Source organism: Ambystoma mexicanum, chromosome 9, assembly GCF_040938575.1.
Source record: "Ambystoma mexicanum isolate Mex_15411 chromosome 9, UKY_AmexF1_1, whole genome shotgun sequence".
NCBI classification, from domain to species: Eukaryota; Metazoa; Chordata; class Amphibia; order Caudata; family Ambystomatidae; genus Ambystoma; species Ambystoma mexicanum.
In genome coordinates this window covers 1,486,207,908-1,486,227,221 of record NC_090931.1, presented here as the reverse complement: position 1 = coordinate 1,486,227,221, position 19,314 = coordinate 1,486,207,908, and the positions used below count along the sequence as shown (strand labels likewise).

At 45.5% G+C, this 19,314-nt stretch overlaps 1 protein-coding gene across 3 annotated transcripts in view; it reads left to right on the top strand.

Moving 5' to 3' along the window:
• The first annotated feature begins 11,814 nt into the window (after positions 1-11,814).
• The window catches only part of STK11IP (serine/threonine kinase 11 interacting protein), a 771,273-nt gene continuing 763,773 nt past the window's right edge, over positions 11,815-19,314 (top strand). For 2 of the 3 annotated variants that reach the window (XM_069616954.1, XM_069616950.1), the window contains exon 1: positions 11,815-11,911. The gene's annotated coding sequence lies outside the window, so the exon portion shown is untranslated. Of the gene's footprint in view, positions 11,912-11,936; positions 12,066-19,314 lie in introns of those variants that run through there. The other variant, XM_069616952.1, reaches the window with a different exon arrangement.

The following is a 19,314-nucleotide window of genomic DNA, read 5'->3' as shown; positions in this document are numbered from 1 at the left end:
TATAGATCCCGATCCCAGTATTGACCATTACTGATCCCTATATTAGTACTGCTGATTTGCCCACTTTAAACATTGCCCGTTTGCATTGCTAGATTATTTACACAGTACGCTTACTATAATAGCATGTTATGTACTGCTTATCCCCTCGTAGCCAATTTCCCTATCAGACTACGGCGGACTAGCCTACCTGTTCATTGTCCTGCCCCCACCACTGAACTAGTCTATCACAAGATTGTGCTTTAGTCCGCACTGCCAACTCTACCATGAATGTATGCAAAAGTGGAACTAGCCCACTCTTGACCAGTCTAATGACCTAGCCTATCTTGCAATCGTGATTGAATTGATTGCAGCTGCTCTTCAGCCACACTAGCCTACTGTGTAATACTGACTGAACCGAATGCAGTAGCTCCTCAGCCGCAGTAGCCCATCCTGTCATTGTGATTGTTTTGAATGCAGCCGCTCATCAGCCCCTCTAGCCTATCTTGCAATAGCGACTGAATTGAATGCAACCAACCTTATCCACATAATGTTGGTATTGCTAACCACCACCATGTTCCCTTTCTGTATAATACCCCACTTCACACCATGCACAAGAGGATACTTCATCAAGATTGGTGAAGGATTAGCTAGATTGAGATGTCAGCAACACCACGGATCCCCTGCCCTACCCCATTCCTTCCTTCACTACCTCCATTCCTACAAATAATATTTCCTCCAACGCCACAAATAAACTAGTCCTAACCATCCCGAGCCTCAGCCACAATTCTGCCAAACACCCCCGACCGAACGAGACAAACAACAAGACTACACCCACTTTGGGTATTGACAGGCTCAACAGACTTAGGGCCAGATCCAAAACCACCCCCCGAGCCACCACACTCACCACAATCACATCTACCAAATTAGACACCACCACTAATAACTGCCAATACAAAGACCACCCAAAGAAACCCACCAAACTAATTCCAAAACCATTATTCACGCCACCAGCCCAGGTAATACACCATCTCGTGCCCCCATATCCACTCTCAAAGGCGCACTTATCAACGCGCGATCCCTCGGAGCTCATGCTATAGAAATCCACAATCTCATTGTGGACCAACAACTTGATATCCTGGTAGTCACCGAAACATGGCTACACTCTGCTGCAGGCCCACTCCTAACTCTTGCTACCCATCCAGGATTCAGCATCCTCAGGACAGAGAGGACCAACACTCAAGGAGGCTAAGTCCCCATAATAGCCAGAACCACCTTGCAAATCAGAGCCTGTCCAATGGAACAAATACAGGGCTACGAATTACTACTAGTAAAATGTACATCCAACCCTAAAACCACCACCAATTTCCTGGTAGTGTATAGATCACCAAATAAAAACACTCAATCCCAACATGGACATCCCTCTACTATGAAATCCCATTATCAAGCCCATCCTCGGAACATTAACTTAGGCTTCAGTGATCCCCTAGATCTTGACGCCTCATTCCACACAGCCATGTTAGATATGAATTTCGCACAGCTGATAAATTAACCCACCCATTCCAAAGGAAGAACCCTGGACTGGCTCCTCACTCTTAACTCTCAAGTCACCATTGAATCTATCCTCCCTGTAGAGTGGTCAGACCATTTAGTTATCAATTTTACACTGAACAACAACATCATAGACCACACTATCCCCAAAAAACCTGATACCTTTGAAACCAAAAATATCAAAAAGCTCTTAGCAGACAACCTCTCCCCCGCTCTGAATGCAGCACTAGCCAATACGACACCAGACACCAACAATCCTGCGTACCTAGCAGAACGCTACCAACAAAGCCTTACCCATACTATTGATTTACTTGCTCCCATCACCACCAAAGCTCGTAGGCCAGATAAACGATCCCGTTTCTGGTTCAACGAAGAACTAGTGTTCTTGAGACGCATAAAAAGATCGTTCGAGCACCTCCACAGGAAAACACCCCAGAATCAGCTAAAGCCTTTGATGAAGCCAATAAAAAATACAAATCAGCTATAATCATACAAAAAGCCAATGCCTTTAACCTCTGCATCACTAATCCTTCCTCAGATAGCAAAGAACTGTTCTCTATCCTTAGAGAGCTAGAAAATCCATGTCCAGTTATAGCACCCACTAATGCCAGCAAAGACTGGTGTACCACAATACAAGACGCCTTAGCATCCAAAATCCTACTACTACTACTACAAAAGAAAATTGATAGCAAAAAAACACTTAGCGGAAAAAACTCCACCCACCATCACAGCGAACGCATCAAACACCACTCCCGGCTCTCCATTTCATTTCACACCGGTCTCACACAAAGATGTGTTAAACACCATAGCCAAACTCAAAGCCTCCAAATGCAAAGAAGACCAATTCCCATCCCACCTAGTCAAACTCTGCACCCCAACCCTAACACCCATCATCACCGAATTCGTTAATGCTTCCTTCTACACCATCACAGTCCCCACCAGCATTAAAAAAAAGCATGGGTGACCCACCATCCAAAATAACCGACCCTGGATCCACCTATCCCCACAAACTACCGACCTATTACAACGGTCCTGTTTCTCCTGAAAATAATTGATAAAATAGCGTACTTCCAAATACAAAACCCCCTAGAGGATCACCAACTTTTGGGGACCGCCAGTCAGAATTCCGCCCCAATCATAGCGAGGAGACAGCCCTTCTCGAACTGAAGATCCAAATGGATGCCACCAGAGAAGCAGGTAAACTCAGCCTACTAATGCTATTGGCTCTCTCAGCGGCATACGATTTGGTCGACCATGACAAACTCTGTGACACACTAGCCAATACCTTCAATCTATCTAAGAATGACACTGACTGGATTAAATCCATTTTATTTTAGCAGACAGGACATCAAGAGTGCCCATCGGCAAAGAATCAGCCGACCCCATACCAGTTCCTGTAGGCGTCCCGCAAGGTTTCTGCCTATCTCCCACATTGTACAATGCCTATACCAAGTTGCTCTTTGCAGCCCTGGATGCCATGGGTGTCATCTACACCAACTTTGCAGATGACACCCAGATCCTCACCCCACTAACAGGCAACCACAAGCAAGATTCACTGCTCATCAACCAAATCTACTCTCTTATCCAAAATTGGATGGCCAACAATAGCCTTTGCCTCAAGGTTGATAAAACAGAGCTACTCATATTAGGTTCAGCCTCCAAATTTGACTCTCTTCAGCCCGATTATAAATCAGGCATCATTGATGGCACCACAATCCCAGTATTTGAACAAGTTAAGACAATTGGTGTCTACTTAGACGCTACCTTAACTATGTCAAAACATGTAAATACCCTAGCCTACTCCACCTCCTATACTTCCAAACTCATCTCCCCAAGTCATAAATGTCTCTCACCTGTTAATTGCGTTATATTAGCAAGAGCACTTATACTTTCCAAGCTCGACTATTGTAACATTCTCTTCCTTGGCGCCTCCAAATTAATATAGCCAAACTCCAAATTTTGCAGAATAAAGCCCTCAGAGCTGCCCTAGGCATTAAAAAAATCTGAACACATCTCCAATATCAGGAGAGACAACCACTGGCTCCCCATCCAAGCAAGGATTCTATTCAAAACTCTAAGCGTTACGCATAAATGCATTGCCAACAAAGCTCCCAAATACCTCACCAACACAGTCGTGAAGAAATTTCAGACCAGACTTCTTAGATCCAACAATAACTCACACCTCGAAATCCCACAATATAAAAAAGAAAGCGGGGGGCAGCAGCTTCAAAGTCATTGCTCCTAGACATTGGAATGCCTTACCTACCAACATCAAGAATAAAACATCCTACCCACAATTCAAAGAATCATTGAAAACTTGGTTATTCAACCAATATTAAACTGAGCTAATATCACCAACCCATCCTGACTAGACCTCCACTTGTATATACACTGTATGTAACATTGCCATTATTCTATTGTGTTCTTCGCTATAATGTAAAGATTGTACTTACCCACTGTCTGTAACTACGCCGTGATATCTCCCGGTCTGGGCGTATAACAAATGTAATTAATAAATAAAACACAAGCATTCTTTCATCGGTCTAATGATGGGCTGGACCACAGCTTGTCTGCCCAGAATTCTTGTTTTATTAAATGAAAAATTCAGAGGCCTAAATGAAAGAAAATCAAATGCACAGAAAAGTCTTTTTCCTTCTGGAAATAAAGAAAATTTAAGGAACTCAGAGTCCTAGCATCTTCCAGAATAAGGGTGAACTCTCTGGTCTTTTCCTAGCCCTCGTAAGCACAGCAGGTTTCAGGTGCTTTCCCTTCAGACTCCTCTTGTCTCTAAAAGAGTATGGAAAATAACACATTAGTCCCTTCTTAGTTTCAGGGTTATATAGGGGCTGGAGACTGATCACCCAATCTGGGTGAAGCACACAAGAAAAGTTATAAATGTTCCCCCAAGCGCCGCCCCTTCCTTTTGTCGATTCAGACCACCGCAATGCCTTGCCTCGCGGCCTCGGTGTTAGGGAATCGCCATCCCTTTGTTTCATGGCACGTCCTTCAGGTATGGCGTTCTTGTATCAGAGTTTTGCATAGAAAATTAATGCAAAGCTAGCCGCGTGCCTTCATTCACGGGGACCGAGTAGTTGGGCATCGATTTGTTTCGGTAGTTAGCCCCGGGGTCCCTTTCCATCAAACCGGGTCGCTCCCAGTCCTCCCCCGCATGTTCAACAGTGTTCACGTCCTGTCGCATCCCAGGAGGAGTGATAGTCGTCTCTGGTTCCCTTGATCCCGTTTCATGTTTCAACGCTGCGGCACTTCTTTTTTTGGTACTTCAAACACCTGCGGCGCCGCTGGTTCCCAAGTTGTCACTGGGGCACGTCCAGATTGCTAAGCATTGGCACATTCTGAGACTCGACAAGGATCTCGAGCCATATCTCTCATCCAAACCGAAATTCACTTTTTTGAGATCACCTACCATCAAGTCACAGATTAGTCCCTCATTTTTTGATAACAAAATGTCTAATTCCTCTTGGTTACAACAACCTACTGGCTTCCATAAATGTGGGAACTGTAATCAGTGCCCATGGGCCTTTTCCAAATGCCAAACTTTTACTGACAAATTTGGTTCCACAGTAACGATTAAGGACTTCATTAATTGCAGGTCTACCCATGTGGTCTATGCCATCATATGTGTGTGTGGCAAACTCTACGTGGGTAGCACTATCCGCCAACTTAGAATCCGCATTAGAGAACACTTGGCCAGTCTCCGAATGTGTGAACCAAAATCGCCTCTAGCAATTCATTGGCAATTGGAACATCAAATGGATTCAACCTCTGATTTACGTTACATTGGATTGTTGAAAGCACATAAGGGGAAAAGGGACGGGAATCTCCAGCTTAAACTGCGTCAGATGGAAGCAAAATTAATATGTCTGCTGCGATGTACTACACGTGGACTAAACTCTGATCACGAAATGCATGTTTTTTTGTGAATGTTAGCCCATTTAATCTTTGTTTTACTGTAAAACCGTTGAACGGTTTTATGCCTAGTTTATATTTTGATGTCTTCATATTATGAATTTGTGCTATTTATGGTTTTGTGGCCAGTTATCACTGTGGCGCACCCCTGATGCGCGTTCAATTGCCAGCACCTACTTTTCCATATTTTCTATCAAACGTGACCGCTCGTACACCATTTTTCTTTAATGCAGGCTTTAGGAGCTGGTTCCCCTGTACTATTGATAACGTTTTGTGCTTCTAACGACTATTTACTCACCATTTTTTTCTTGGTCAAGTTTTCTGACCACATTTGCATCTTAATATGATACTGGTTTGTTCCCGGCTTTTGCCGTAACGGTGATTTCTGTTTGGTGCCGTGTTTACATTGTACGTCATTGCTTGCGACTGTATTCACCAATCTCTTTCTTGATCGTCACTCTGTTGACATCATACGTCACCGCAGCGACGTAACGTGCTAACGTACCCGTCGGCGTCATTCCTGTGACGCGCCTGATGGTATCCATTGATACAGAGCATCTCTGGTAAGCGTTGAATGGAATTGTCCAGATATACTAGTATTCTCTCTCAATTAGGCGAGTAAGTAGTCTTTCCTTTTGACCTTGGCTCTTCTTTGTTGTATGAGTTCATGTCTCAGTCCCTGATTTGTTATGGTTTCCCTTTTAGGCAATATTTCCACGCCGGTCATTTGTGGCCTTTGACATTGTTTCACTTATTCACAATATACCCTGACTGATGGAAACTATTAAATAATACTTAATAGGTGAGTGGCCTTACCTTCAATTTTCTGGTTCTTAATATACTGGTGTTTACAATTTATTTCAATCCGAGTTTTCTCTTGAATAGGATACCGCTATTGAGCTGTTATTTACTATTCTGAAGGGTAACCAACCCCTCTTTTTTTTCCTCGTAATTTTCTGACTGACTTAGTACCGTTCCACTATGGATTTATATAGTTTCGCTTGAGTTGTGGTTTCTCTCCTGTCACCAATCACTGGTTGTTGTGACTATTTTCGTTCTATTTTCTGAATATCATTATTTTTGATGACGCTAATCGAAACTCTGGTCACCACCGGATCTCTTGGTTGGTACTTGGACTTGCATGGGGGCTGTGCCGCGGGGTGCTGTTCACAATTAACCTAGAGAAGATAAAAAGGCTTTAACCGAATTTTAAGCTGATGATCTTACATATACTTTTTCTCAAATTTTGTTTATTTCTTTTGTGGTCTTTTGTTCTTTTTTGTTTATCTACATTGACCTGCCACTGCTGTACTACCATCCTTACCTGATTCGTGGTATGTTTTTTTACACTCTTTTCATAATTGTTATTTACTGAACATGTTGACTATGTGATGCTACTGATGTATGTGATTTAGCCTTGAAAACGACCCGAGTGTCGAAACACGTGTTGGCTATTTCTCAATCTACCTTATTAAAATACTGTACCTTGATTGCTGGTTGTAATATTGTAATGGTGTTAAGCGCAATCCTACCCTTCTTTGTCATATAACTGTTAATTTAATACCGGCCTGTGTGGATTGGTTGGTGGGAACTGGATTGCTGCTAACACTTCTTCCTTTTTTATTTGATGATATGTCTTATAAATTTAGTAGTGATAATTAGCGCACAGGTACTCTGATCGTGACTCCACACTCTTTGTTCCCACGTCCAGACTCTGTCCATACCATCATTGTTGCCCCCTCAGGACTCTCACCCACGTGGCAGTCCCGAGGACCAGAACAGCCCCACCACTCGCCTTCCGGCGAATCGTACTCTGTTGGTTTCCCAAGTGTGGCCCTTATAATCGGTTTTCAAGAGTATTAGTTTTCAATCAGTGGTTTTAATCAACCCTTTTACTCTTTCGCGAGTGAACTGAATAATGTTTGCTTATATGCGAGTGCTACTTATCCGACTTCTCATTGTCTGACAATCAATGGTCACTTGAATATAGTTTTTACTCAAATGCAAGTGCTTTTACTTGGATACAGTTGCCTGCCTTCTTTCGCACCAGGGACCAGAAAGCTCGGTAACCCTCACCGGCTTCCGTTTTCCCCCGTTTGCATGCTGCAGGGCTTGGACTGCTTCAGGCCTAGTCTGGACACACACCCTTCCTCTGTGAAGGTGTCTTCGGTCCTGCCACGTAGTCATGGAGCTCCTCTCACTCCTGGGTCTCTTGACTGCACAGTCTCTGGCATGCTTCTTGCTGCACAATCTCTGCAGTTAGGTTCACATGTGGAAAAGCTGTCTTCCTCCACGCCTTCAGCTGTGCAACATCTGCACTTCAGATTTTGGGGAAACAGGACCCTCTTAGGACAGACAGCTGAAAGCTGCTTGATCAAATTCCTGGTGTCCCTTCGTCTTACCCACTTCTGCTTAGATTGTCAACACTGTGCTCTGCTTCTGCTGCGACCATTCCAGCTATGGCCCTATCTGCTTCTCTCAGGTGTGGGCCATTCAGTCTAACAGGCTGACTACTCCTGCAGCATTGCTCTTCAGCCCTGTTCCTCGTCCCATTACTTAGGGGTTTATGGGACTTGTAGTACCAACTACTAGAATTAGATCTATTTTCTACTACTTGGCAATAAGCCATTAGAAGTGTGGGATTGCGGGGAAAGTTAAACAAGGGGATTTCCCAGTCTTCCTGACCTGTTCCTCCTACCCCCATGTGATCCTCACACAGAACACCACCCCCAGGGTTGTGACCCGGAACCTTCTGCTCTTCCTTGGCCACATGAGAAGGGTCCCGATTTCCGTTTTTCTTTCAATTTTGAGACACATAGTTTTCCAATATTTAAAATGGGAAAGAAAAACTACAAGTCATGAAATTCTAATGAGAAAGTATTTTACACAATTTGTATTTGTGTATTTACTTATAAAAAGCCATTTCTTTGGCTGTATTATACAAAATAAATACAAATACAAATTAAAGAAAATGTCAGCTCTGCTTTGGCAAATCGCTTTCACTCATCCCTGGTTTTAAATGACTCCATGGAATGCTGGGCACGGAGGGATGCTGAGGCTGGCTGGCAAAGACCCATTTCCTTGTTTTTCCAGCGTCCCAGTGGTCAGCTGGCAGAAGCCTTTGGGGTCCAGGTCACACAGTCCTGATTTTCTTTTCATTCTGATACTTTTAGGGGTGATTTTAAAATTGGAAAAGTAAAGGGGAATGGTAGAGTATGGGGAGCGGAACCCAACAGTTACACAAAAAAGGGTCAGCAAATGGGCTAATTTTCTCATTTTAGGGAGTTTGTGAATACCTAAAAATCACGAGTCTCAAGCAAAGCTGTGCACAGCCATCATCTGTGGGTTATGTCACAAAAGCCATTTGAATTAGACGATTGTAGTTTAGACTTTAGCATAGGAACATTTTAGAATAAACATCAACACTAGATATTCGCCAGTGACGACAGAAATAAAAATGTTTAGAGCGTTTGTACATCCAAACTTTGGTGACATACGGCGGTGGACTATAAAGGACCTGCAAAGTTGGTAAAACTAGAGGATGGTCTCAGAGGTGGGGTCAGAGAGCCCTAATGCAGCCCAGCCCACTGCTATTGCTTAAGTGGTGATGGCATTCGGCAGGAAGCGATGGGGTGCATGTAGTCTCCAAAGGTATTCCAAGGCTAAGCAGCGTCCTGTCCATGGACTGTGGAAAGGTGAAAACGGCAAGTGGTGCTCCTGTAGAATTTTCTGGTTACGTTTTTTGTTGGCTTGATCTGACCAAGTGCCACAATACATGCTTAAAATTGGTAATAAGCTGACAAAAAAACAAGTGACCCGTAAAAATTATAAGCGACTTTGGGCCAAAGGAAGCCCAAAGTCGCTTATAATAAGCAGACCTGTAGTGAAAGATGATAATCAGACAATCCCAGGTACAGAGCTATTGGAGGTCGGGTCTATCAGTGTGGCCGCGCAGTATTTTCATTTTCATGCTGTATGTATGGCTCTAAGGATCTGTGGGCGGGAGGGGCCACTAAGTGGCATGGCCCGAAGATTGCCGAAGACCAGCTGCATCATTCTGCCATGGGATGCAGAATGTCATACAACACTGAGCTAACAAGGACAGTGCGCGGTGAATGCAGCAAGGGGATTTCTAGGACATCTTCTCTGCTCCACTGCTGCTCCTTTGCCTCCGATTCCCAAGTGGCCAAATGCATCTACTCCCTGGCTTCTCTCATGCGCCTGGTTCCCAAGTGCCCCTAGATCTTTGGATCTCAACTGACTTCTTGCATCTGTATGTCTTCGCTCCCTGTTGTCCAATGTCTCAGCACTGAATATCCCAAAATGCAAGAAGTGTCTCCCAGTCATTGCAGCAACGCTCCACTACTAATAGAATCCAGTGCAGCAGAAATCAGAATTGAATGGCCGATACTGCACATGCTATACCATGGCCCGCCAGCCTGACGCAATTGACGCCATGCGAATGCTGCCTCTGCTCGCACAGGTCTCTACCAGGGTTGGACTGGGGCATACAATTAACTCAGGCACCAATGAAAAAGTGGCCTTGTGACAGACTGTTTCAATAGTACCCAAGGGGAGGCGGTTGATATTGCAATGCAAATTGTGCAATTTAAACACGATTTATTCAACAACAACGGTCAAAACTACTAGATGCATAGTGAAGTAACTCCTCAAACTGGCCCACGTTTGGCCACAAAAGTGTCCCACTTTGACCAAAAAAACTGGCACACAGTAGCATTTTGAGTTTTTGGTTCGGGCATTGCCCTTTTGCCCTATAGACCAATCCGAGCCTGGTCCCCGTCTGCAGGAGAAAGTGGTTTACCATTTAACATTGTCCCAAAGGAGAATTGTAGAACAGCTGGATTCCAGTTATGGTAGAATGTGCTCCTCAGCCAGCTGTAGTTTGGGAGAGACGGTGGGGTAGGGCAGGTGAGCCCGGGGCTTTGGATGCCATGCGCTGCAAGGCACACTTGTTCGCATAGCAGATTTCTTTTTCCCCCATGTGAACTTCCGACTGGCCATTTGCAAGCTACTTTCACACTATCATCTAGAGCTGCGCATTAAAGGGCGTTTTCTTTGGATCCCAACCACTTTTTGTGAAAAAAAGTTTGCTGAGGGCAAGGTTTAATCCTAAGGTGAGAATCCTGTAAATGAAATGCTGTTAAAAAGGCACATGGGACTGACATGATATGATATATGTCGCACTGTGCTATAAATTGCTGCATGTGGCTATTGAAGAGCACAGGATGTGTGCGCGCTATGCGTTTTAAAACGATAGAAACACGAGGACTACAAGTAAGCTATGCAGTCCCCATATTTAAGTCCTTTGAATGGCAGTGTTGAACAATATTCTGCATCCCTACAACAGGGATGGGCAGGGGCGGAGCTAAAAAGATCACCGGCCTATCCTAGGAACAGAGCTGTTGGAGGGCGTGCTCTCACGCTACATGTATGGCTGTAGGCATTTGTGGGTAGGCGTGGTCCCGAAGATTCCCAAACACCCCCCTCCATCATTCTGCCATGGGGATGCAGAATATCATACAAAATCGGTGCAGTTCAATGCACTTCCTGGCACCAATGAGTAGTAAAGTCAGAACCCCTCACCGTGTAAAGGCAGTGAAGTTATAGAAATCATGGCAAGGGAACTTCATGATGTAGCGCCCCACCCCCACACCCCTATCACAGCTGCAGGTTTTCATCCAGACCCCGGGTGTCCGCCGCACTCATCCGCTGCTCTGGTGGTGGCATATATTTCACCCCGGTGCAGGAGGGCTCAGCAGCCCCGCATCCATCCAAGCCTGCGTGAGCCTGTGCAGCAGTGCAGAAAAAGAAGCATGCAGCTGTGGTAAAAATGGGTTCGACATGGGGTTTAATTTCTAAGTGGGTGTTGCCGTGTTATGCAGATACGGGTGAAGAAAGATGCCGTATACACTGTACAGTTTTGAAGAAAGCCCGTGAATCACAGCAAAAAGCCACTGCCATTTGGAGGTGGCAAGCATGCAAGTACGCAGACAATACACCCGACTTGCCGGCAGCAGATCTGCCCAGATATTCCCTCGGCGTGCGCTGCAGTGTGCACGGCCCTACATTGCTTCTGTTTGGGGGCGGGGGTAATACCTACCAGCCAAGAAGACACATAAAGACCTGCTGTTGCTTCTACCAATATCAAAACAGGCAACACAAACCCGCCGGCTCCTAAACACAGACACCTGCCCGTGCACTTCCTCCATGATTCCCCCCACCCCCCAAGCACGCAGGCCGGCGTCGCACGCGAAAAACGTCCATGCGTCACGAGCGACGCCTTAAAGGCATTTTAGGAAGGGTCGGCGAACCTTTAAACAGACACACAATGCTGTCGGGTCTCCTAGGGACTTTATACGTGTGTGTTATTGATAATGAAAGCACCACACGCCCTCCCTTTGCCGAAAGCTCCTTTCCAGCTTCCAGGCAGCAGCAGGTGAGTGCCTGCGCCGGTGCGTGAACTCCCTTCATTCTCAACCCTTGCTGTTATACTGGTGGTGAGAGGAGCTCTTTTGCAACCTCTGGAAATGCAAGAGGCTACCTCGGAAGTTGTAATTCCTTGTACTCAACACGTGTTGAAATGAAACATTGTAAGTACTTGACTTTATGAACTTCTGGTTTTGGAATGACACAGGGCAGCCTGTTGTTGGTATTGTAGACACAGTAGCTGCTCCACTTAGGGTACAGTTCAGGCTCTGGAATGCTCGCAGGCGCAGTAACTGCTGTGCAGCCGCTACACAGACCGTGGGGTGGTGTAAGTGACTACATATATCTATATGTAGTCATACCTGCGCCGGCTAATGATTGCAGGCGCAGTAAATGCTGTGGGGCGGCCCCAGCTAATGATTGCAGACGTGTTACTGTCTCCAGTTCCAGTGCCTACTCTAAGCAATGATTCCCCAGGTCCAGAGGCTTTCTCTGGGTCTAATGAACCCGCAGACACTGTGTCTGTTCTAGTTCTAATGGCTACAGACACACAAACAACACCTCAATGAATAGCAGCAGATATTACCTTCTCTAGCACCAATGGTAAAGGCCCACCGCATCCATTGTCTGGAGCGAATGAGTGCAGGCAGAATACTTGCTCTGGAGCTAATGACTTCCCATACAACTCATCAACTACTCCTGACAGTTCCTGCCATGGGGCACGTAATTTCAGACACAGTACCTGATCTGAGATAACGACTCCAGACACAGTACCTGCCCTGGAACTAATGTCATTTGATACAGTGCCTGCTAATCCGTTACATATGACCGAATACCTGTCCTGGGGCTTATAACTACAGACACAATACCTGCTCTGCAACAATGATGGCATGCACAGTACGTATTCTGGGGCTAACTATTCCACTCACAGTATCTGCTCTGGAGGTCATGGTAGTAAATAAAATACCTGCTCATGAGCAAGTCTGGGGTTAATGACTGCAGAAACAGTAAAAATCTCATGCACCCTTTTTCCTTCTCATGTGTCCTTTCCCATTTCCCCTCTGACACCTCAAACCACACTCTCTGAAATGAATATAGAGCGTAAAAAAGTGATTAGTAGGGATAAACCATTTTGCCACGATTTTCAAAACGTGTTTGGTGCAACTGATGGGATGCTCGTTCACTTCACTTGCGCCAAAAAGGTGGATATTTAAATGTGTGCATCATAGTTGTGCACATTGAGGTTTGTTTGTTTTGTTTCATTCGTATTTATATAGCGCACAACAGCCCGAGGACATTGTGGCACTTGTTACAGTACAAAGCTTAGTTCCCTTAGTCACATGGTCATTAGCGATATATATACAGGTTGCAATATAGTCATAGTCATTAGCAGTATATATACAGGTTACAAAATAGTTATATTACATTTGTGTTATATTACAATATACATGGCAGAAGTGGAGGAGGCAATCCTCCGCTTGCTAGTCGAGGACAGTGGCCTTGAGGTTGTTGCGGAAGACGGCGATGGACGTTTCAGCTCTAAGGGTGGCAGGGAGTGAGTTCCAGAGTTTCGGTGCAATATAGGAGAAGCTTAGACCTCCCGCTGTGGCTCTCTTTATGCGTGGTATGTGTAGCTGGTTGGTGTACTGAGCTCTGGTGGGGCGAGTGGATGTGGTCCTTGATATTGCTTTAGATAGGTATGCTGGAGCGGTTTTGTTGATGGACCTGTGAGTGATGGTGAGGATTTTCAGAGTAATACAGTCTTTGACCTGGAGCCACCGGGCTTCACGTCTGGCGTGGGATATATGGTCTCTTCTAGGGATGCTCATGGCGGCTCTGAGGGCATAGTTTTGTGTGGTTTGTAGTCTGTGAATGTTTTTGGTGGAGGTGCCAGCTAGAAGGGCGTTGCAATAATCGAGTTTGGCTTCTATAGTTGCTCTAGCTATGGCCAAGTGGTTGGGGGTGGATAAATAGGGTTTAATGGAATTGATGAGTTTGGTGCTGAACGCTGATGCAGAGGCTATGGCGCTGACTTGTTTGTTCATCGATTGATTTGCATCAATGTGAACACCTAGAGTCTTGACAGAGGATGATACAGAGATGGTTGAGCTGTCTATGTTGAAGTTGTTGTATTGGGGGCTTAGTTTCGATAATGTGTTTGTCTGGCCCAGGATGAGAATTTCAGTCTTTTCCCCGTTAAGACAGAGGCCATTGATTGCCATCCAAGCTTGGATAGTGGCATAGATGTTGTGAAGGGCCGTGGCGTTTTGGTGATAGTCTAGATAGGGGTAAAAGTACTTGAGTGTCGTCTGCATAGTTTGTATATGCAAAACCCATGGAGTCAAGTAGGTCAAAGAGGGGTTTTGTGAAGAGGTTATAGAGGGTGGGGACTGTACAAGATCCTTGGGGGACACCGCAGTTTATAGTGGTAGGATCTGCGTTAGCTGTGTCGGAGTAGACCTTCATGGCTATTCATTCAATGAATGAAGTGATCCAGGATGCTGCTTGATTAGAGAAATGGGCTGCATGGGTGAGGTGGGTGGTGAGTGTTTGGTGATCTACCAGGTCAAAAGCAGCTGATAGATCGAAGAGGAGGATCAAGGCAGCTTTGCCTTTGTCCATGATCTGTGAGATTTGATTTTTTAGGTCTAATAAGGCGGATTCTGTTCCATGCTCGACACGGAAGCCAGATTGTCTTTTGCTTCGTATGGAGTTAGCTTCTATGTATGATTGGATCTGGATGTGAGCTGCTTTGTCCAGGAGTTTTAGGAGGAACGGGACTGTCAATATCGGTCTGTAGTTGTTGAGTTGCGCTGGGTTAAGTGTGGCCTTTTTTAGAAGTGGCCGCACCCAGGCTTCCTTGAGATTGTTTGGGACAGTTCCTGTTTGGAAAGATGCATTAATGAAGGCAGTAATGAGGGGTGCTAGGTCATTTGCGCATTTCTTGATGATTTTGGGAGGGTAAATGTCTGCTTTGCAGAGGGGTGGTTTGAAGCTTTTGATGAGATTAAGGACCTCAGGTTCAGTGACGTTTCTGAAGGAGAATTGAGCGTGATTGAGATTACTGTCTTATGGAGGGCGGTTGGTTTTTTGGTTTGGGAGGGCTTTGCAGTGGTTTTGGATTTTGTTCTGGAGGAGTTTTATTTTTTTGAGCATGGCGGACTGAATGCTGGCACACCAGGCTTTGTCTTTAGTTATCTCGTCAGCGGTAGCCGGAGGAGTGACTAATTCATTAAAGATTGCAAATAGTTCTTTAGCTTGGGAGTTGGCCTTTGAGATCCTATCATTCAAGGAGTTGGATTTTGCTGCTAAGATGGCTTTTTTATATTAGAGGGCTATTTGTTTGAAGAGGCTCTTATTTAGATCACTCTGATCCGTTTGCCAGTTTTTAAGCGACTGGTGCTTTTGAGCACGGAGGGTTTGGAGTTCTTCCGAGAACCAAGAGTTGCAGTGAAATTATTTTTTTTCCTTCTTGCTTTCAAGTGGGGCTATAGAGTTTATGGCATTGGTGAGAGTATCATTGAAGATAGCTGATAGTATATTTGGGTCCGGAGAGAAAGGTGCTTCTAGTTAAGGTGGTGCTAGGCAGGGGCTTTTAAGGTGGGACGCAAGTTGTCTGCGTTGAGTTTTTTTAGAACTTCTTATTGTGGCAGGTGGTGCGTGGATGAGTCTTAGGTTTAGGGTTGGTGGGGATGAGGAATTCGATGCATCTGTGGTCTGTCCATGGAAGGGCGGTGTTTGAGGTAATGTTGGATGCACAGTTGTGATCCATGACACAGTCAAGGGTGCAGCCTTTGGAGTGAGTAGGGGTGAGGACTCTTTGGGAGAAACCTAAGTCTGCGAGTTCTTTAGCTAGGGTTGCGGCGGATTTATCCTTAGGATCATTGTATCCTAAATTTAAGTCTCCTAATAGAAGGATATTGGAGGACTTTTTAATGTTGTTGTTGAGTCGATGGGAGAGGTGCTCTTGGAAGTCAGCTGGGAGTCCGGGAGGTCTCTATAGGATGTGGATGTTGATTAGATTATTGGGGGAAGAGCGTAAGCTTGGCTGATAGGATATCAGCATTACCACCCCATGTACTATGGTCTGCTAATCTGATGATAGTGAGTCTTTGAGGATAAGGGCGACTCCCCCTCCAATCTTATCACATCTATCTTGCCTAAGGATGGTGTAGTCTGTGGGTAGGGCTAGTGCGATGGCTGGGCAGGAGACATCATTGAGTCAGGATTCGGTGATGCAAAGTAAGTCCAAATTAAGTGTGGATAGTAGATGCTCTTTTCCCACCAAAAGCACAACCGTGCAAGGAAGAGGGTGGAAAGGGGGCTGTGGGCACTTTCAAGTAAACCCTGATTTTCAAAAGGTGCACTTTTGAAAGCACAGGGAAAAAAAACATTTCTCTGTGCCTATTTGGAACAAGTGCAGGGGGGTATACAATGTATGGCAAGATCACTTCTGATATTCTCATGCAATGGGTGAGTGAATGTTGAGTCAAAAAATGTGTGTGCTTGTGCTGGGCCATGGAGCTGATTTTGGCTGGTGAGGGCAGCCCAGTAACAATGCACTTTTTTAATGGGTATTTAATGCGGTGTGCGCAGTGTGTTTCTGTGTAAGCAGAGCCAAGCAGAGGACTGGAGCGTCTTCTGGAGTCTGGCCTTACTTTCTACTGCTAGGAGGAAGTCCTTAAAAGCCCTAATCTATGCGTGCAGTGCGTTTCCGTGTAAGCGGAGCCAAGCAGAGCGTCTGGAGTGTCGTTTGGGGTCTGTCCTTTTTGTACTGCCACAAGGCAGTCCTTAAAAGCCCTAACTTACGCAGAGCGCGCGGTGTGCCCAGTGTGTTTCCATGCTTACACCTCCTGCACTGCTAATCTTGCATCATTTCAGAAGGTACCATTTTTTCTTCTCTGCTGACCAAGATTTGCTTTGCTTGTAAAGTGTGCATGGCTTGTGTAGTGGGAAATGCATGGGCATTGACCTAGACCCTTCATGGGTGTCCGAGGAATAAAATAGCGCTGTTCATATAACCTCCCTAAAAACTGGCGCTACGCTTGTTACGGCTAACATTGAAAGGCTGGGCCAAACTCTTGACACTCGGCACCTGCGGCCAATTTAAACAAAAACAAAGTGCTCGGATGGAACATTTGCCTCCCCGCCAACCGGGAAAGCCACTGCCCAGATCTCTTGTGAGGGAACCTGCTCCCTCAGCCACGCGGACCTTGAAGACTTGTCGGATTGTGCAGATTCCAATTCTATCCCGATATTTCAATTTTGGCTCCTGTCATCTCCTCTGAATTAGCTAAAAGGGTCCGTCTTTCCCTGGGTGCATGCACACAATCTTACCAGGGCAGTCCTAGTTGCTGGGGCGCCTGCTGGAGGCGGTTAAGCTGTATAGACCTATTCGGAATCCAACGCTAGTACCTTTTTCTCAGGATGAAAATGTTGTTTGACTCTCAGGTCTCTCCGAACCAAGCAGAAGCGCAAAGGTTCTTTGATCAGCCGGGTCCAAATTCATCACAGTGCTCATCTCAATATACTATGACCTACCCATTCGTCATCGAGAAGAGCAAGAATCTGCTTTGATTTCCCCCTGCCGCACCCCCTTCCACCGGCCCATCTTGTTGGCCAGGAAGAGCCTGTTGCAGACGCGTACTCTTTCCCGGTACTCTCGAGGATTCTTGACACTATGGACAGAGGCCATGACCTCACCCTCTATGAATTGCATGAGGTTCACTCAACCTTAAATGGTTTATGTGAGAAAGTTACATTGAAGGTTTTATAACAGCTTTGGGAATGTTTCAAGTAATTCGAACTACATGGGGTGGTGGGTCTGGTTATACTGTTGCATCCTCTGTGCCTGTTGCTTGCCATACATCTGCAGTCTTGGGGTAAATTTGGATGCTCTTTCTGAAAACAATCCCCCCCCATTGGCCCAGGAGGGGGGCTCGGTCATCGTCATTAGATGGTAAGTTCTCCCCGCCGTGGAGAATAATTGTGATGCTTTGAAAACAACTGACAAGTCAGTGGAGGCAGTCGCCAGTGTCGCACTGGTATCGGAAGGGGTCCCTTTGCTTCCCCAAGAACAAGGGGTGGAATAAAAAATCTAAAAATGTGAAAAAAGCAAACCTACCTCTTGCCGAGAACAAAAAAAGTTATTTAAAATTCTTATTCTCAATTAAAGCCCAGACAGAAGGTTTCCCGGAGGACTGCAAGACTGTCTGCAGTTCAAGATACGGCTTCTCCCATCCCAGACAGATTGAAGGCAGTAGGCAAGCGCAAGAATGGCAATGCTATAGAGTTTTCTGCTGTGATGGGCTCTGAATGGGGATGGCCCACCCTGCAAGTAAGAGTAAGTCATTAATTACGGCTCACTTAAAACCAAAATCTAAAGACAGCCTTGCTGTGTCCTTGGACTTAAACTCGATGTACACCTACTGAGCAGGGCTTGATGAAGACGTCCTAGATTTTTCTGCCTGGCAAAATTTGACTCTTCGGTTGCGATGCCTATCGTGACTAATGGGCAGTTGGGTGTGGTATGTAACCCTTCCACTTCAGTGCCCTCTTCGGCCCTTGTGGCCTTGCAGCACACAGCACCCATCTTTATTCCATCCTCCCCAGTGCCGCTTGTGCTAGTGGGGGAACCTTTACATTTTTGCACTATGGAAGAAAGGAGGAGGATTACATCAATGCCTCACCACCCTCCTAACCTGCTAATTAACCACTCCTGGCCCCTAAAGGCCCCAATAGTGCCTCCTTGTTCAAGTTACCTTGGAGGGTTTCTGCTCAGCAGTTTGATTTGCCTGGGCTAGGGGTGCACTTGAGACAACTTGGACTACTTGTGCCTGAAGCGTACCTTTAAGGTTAAGGAGTTCTATCCTCTAAATCGTCAATATATCCTAGCACTATTTAGAGAAATTCCTACCTTACAATTATTAACATCGAAAGACATTGCCAGAATTTTCTTCCTTGGTTTGATTTTAGACGGGTGGATATGGTAAAGGTGGGTTTTTACTCAGTTAAAAATGTTGTGGCTGAATCATCAAGTTTGTTAAACTTGGGCTGTCTGCTGACTGAAGATTGGGCGGATGTAATATCTAATGAGTTAACTGTAAGCCGAGGTGGTGGGCCCGGCTGTAATCCTTGTGAACCTTTGATTATCAGTGTAAAATCGGACACCACAAGCATAAAAGGCGCAGGTGCCGCCCGTTCTGAGAAGCGTTCAGTGCATACGATTGGTCACACATTATCTCCCTGCATGAGCATAACTCTGTACCAAGGTGTTCAAAGTGAAATCACCCCATTAGGTTCCTCTCATGGACCTCCGAGGCAATGATGTCATATGGAAATCAGCTGATTTGATCTGTTTTCAAAAAACATTTGTGCTGGATACCCCTAGATGGTTTTTCCATTGTGTATGAA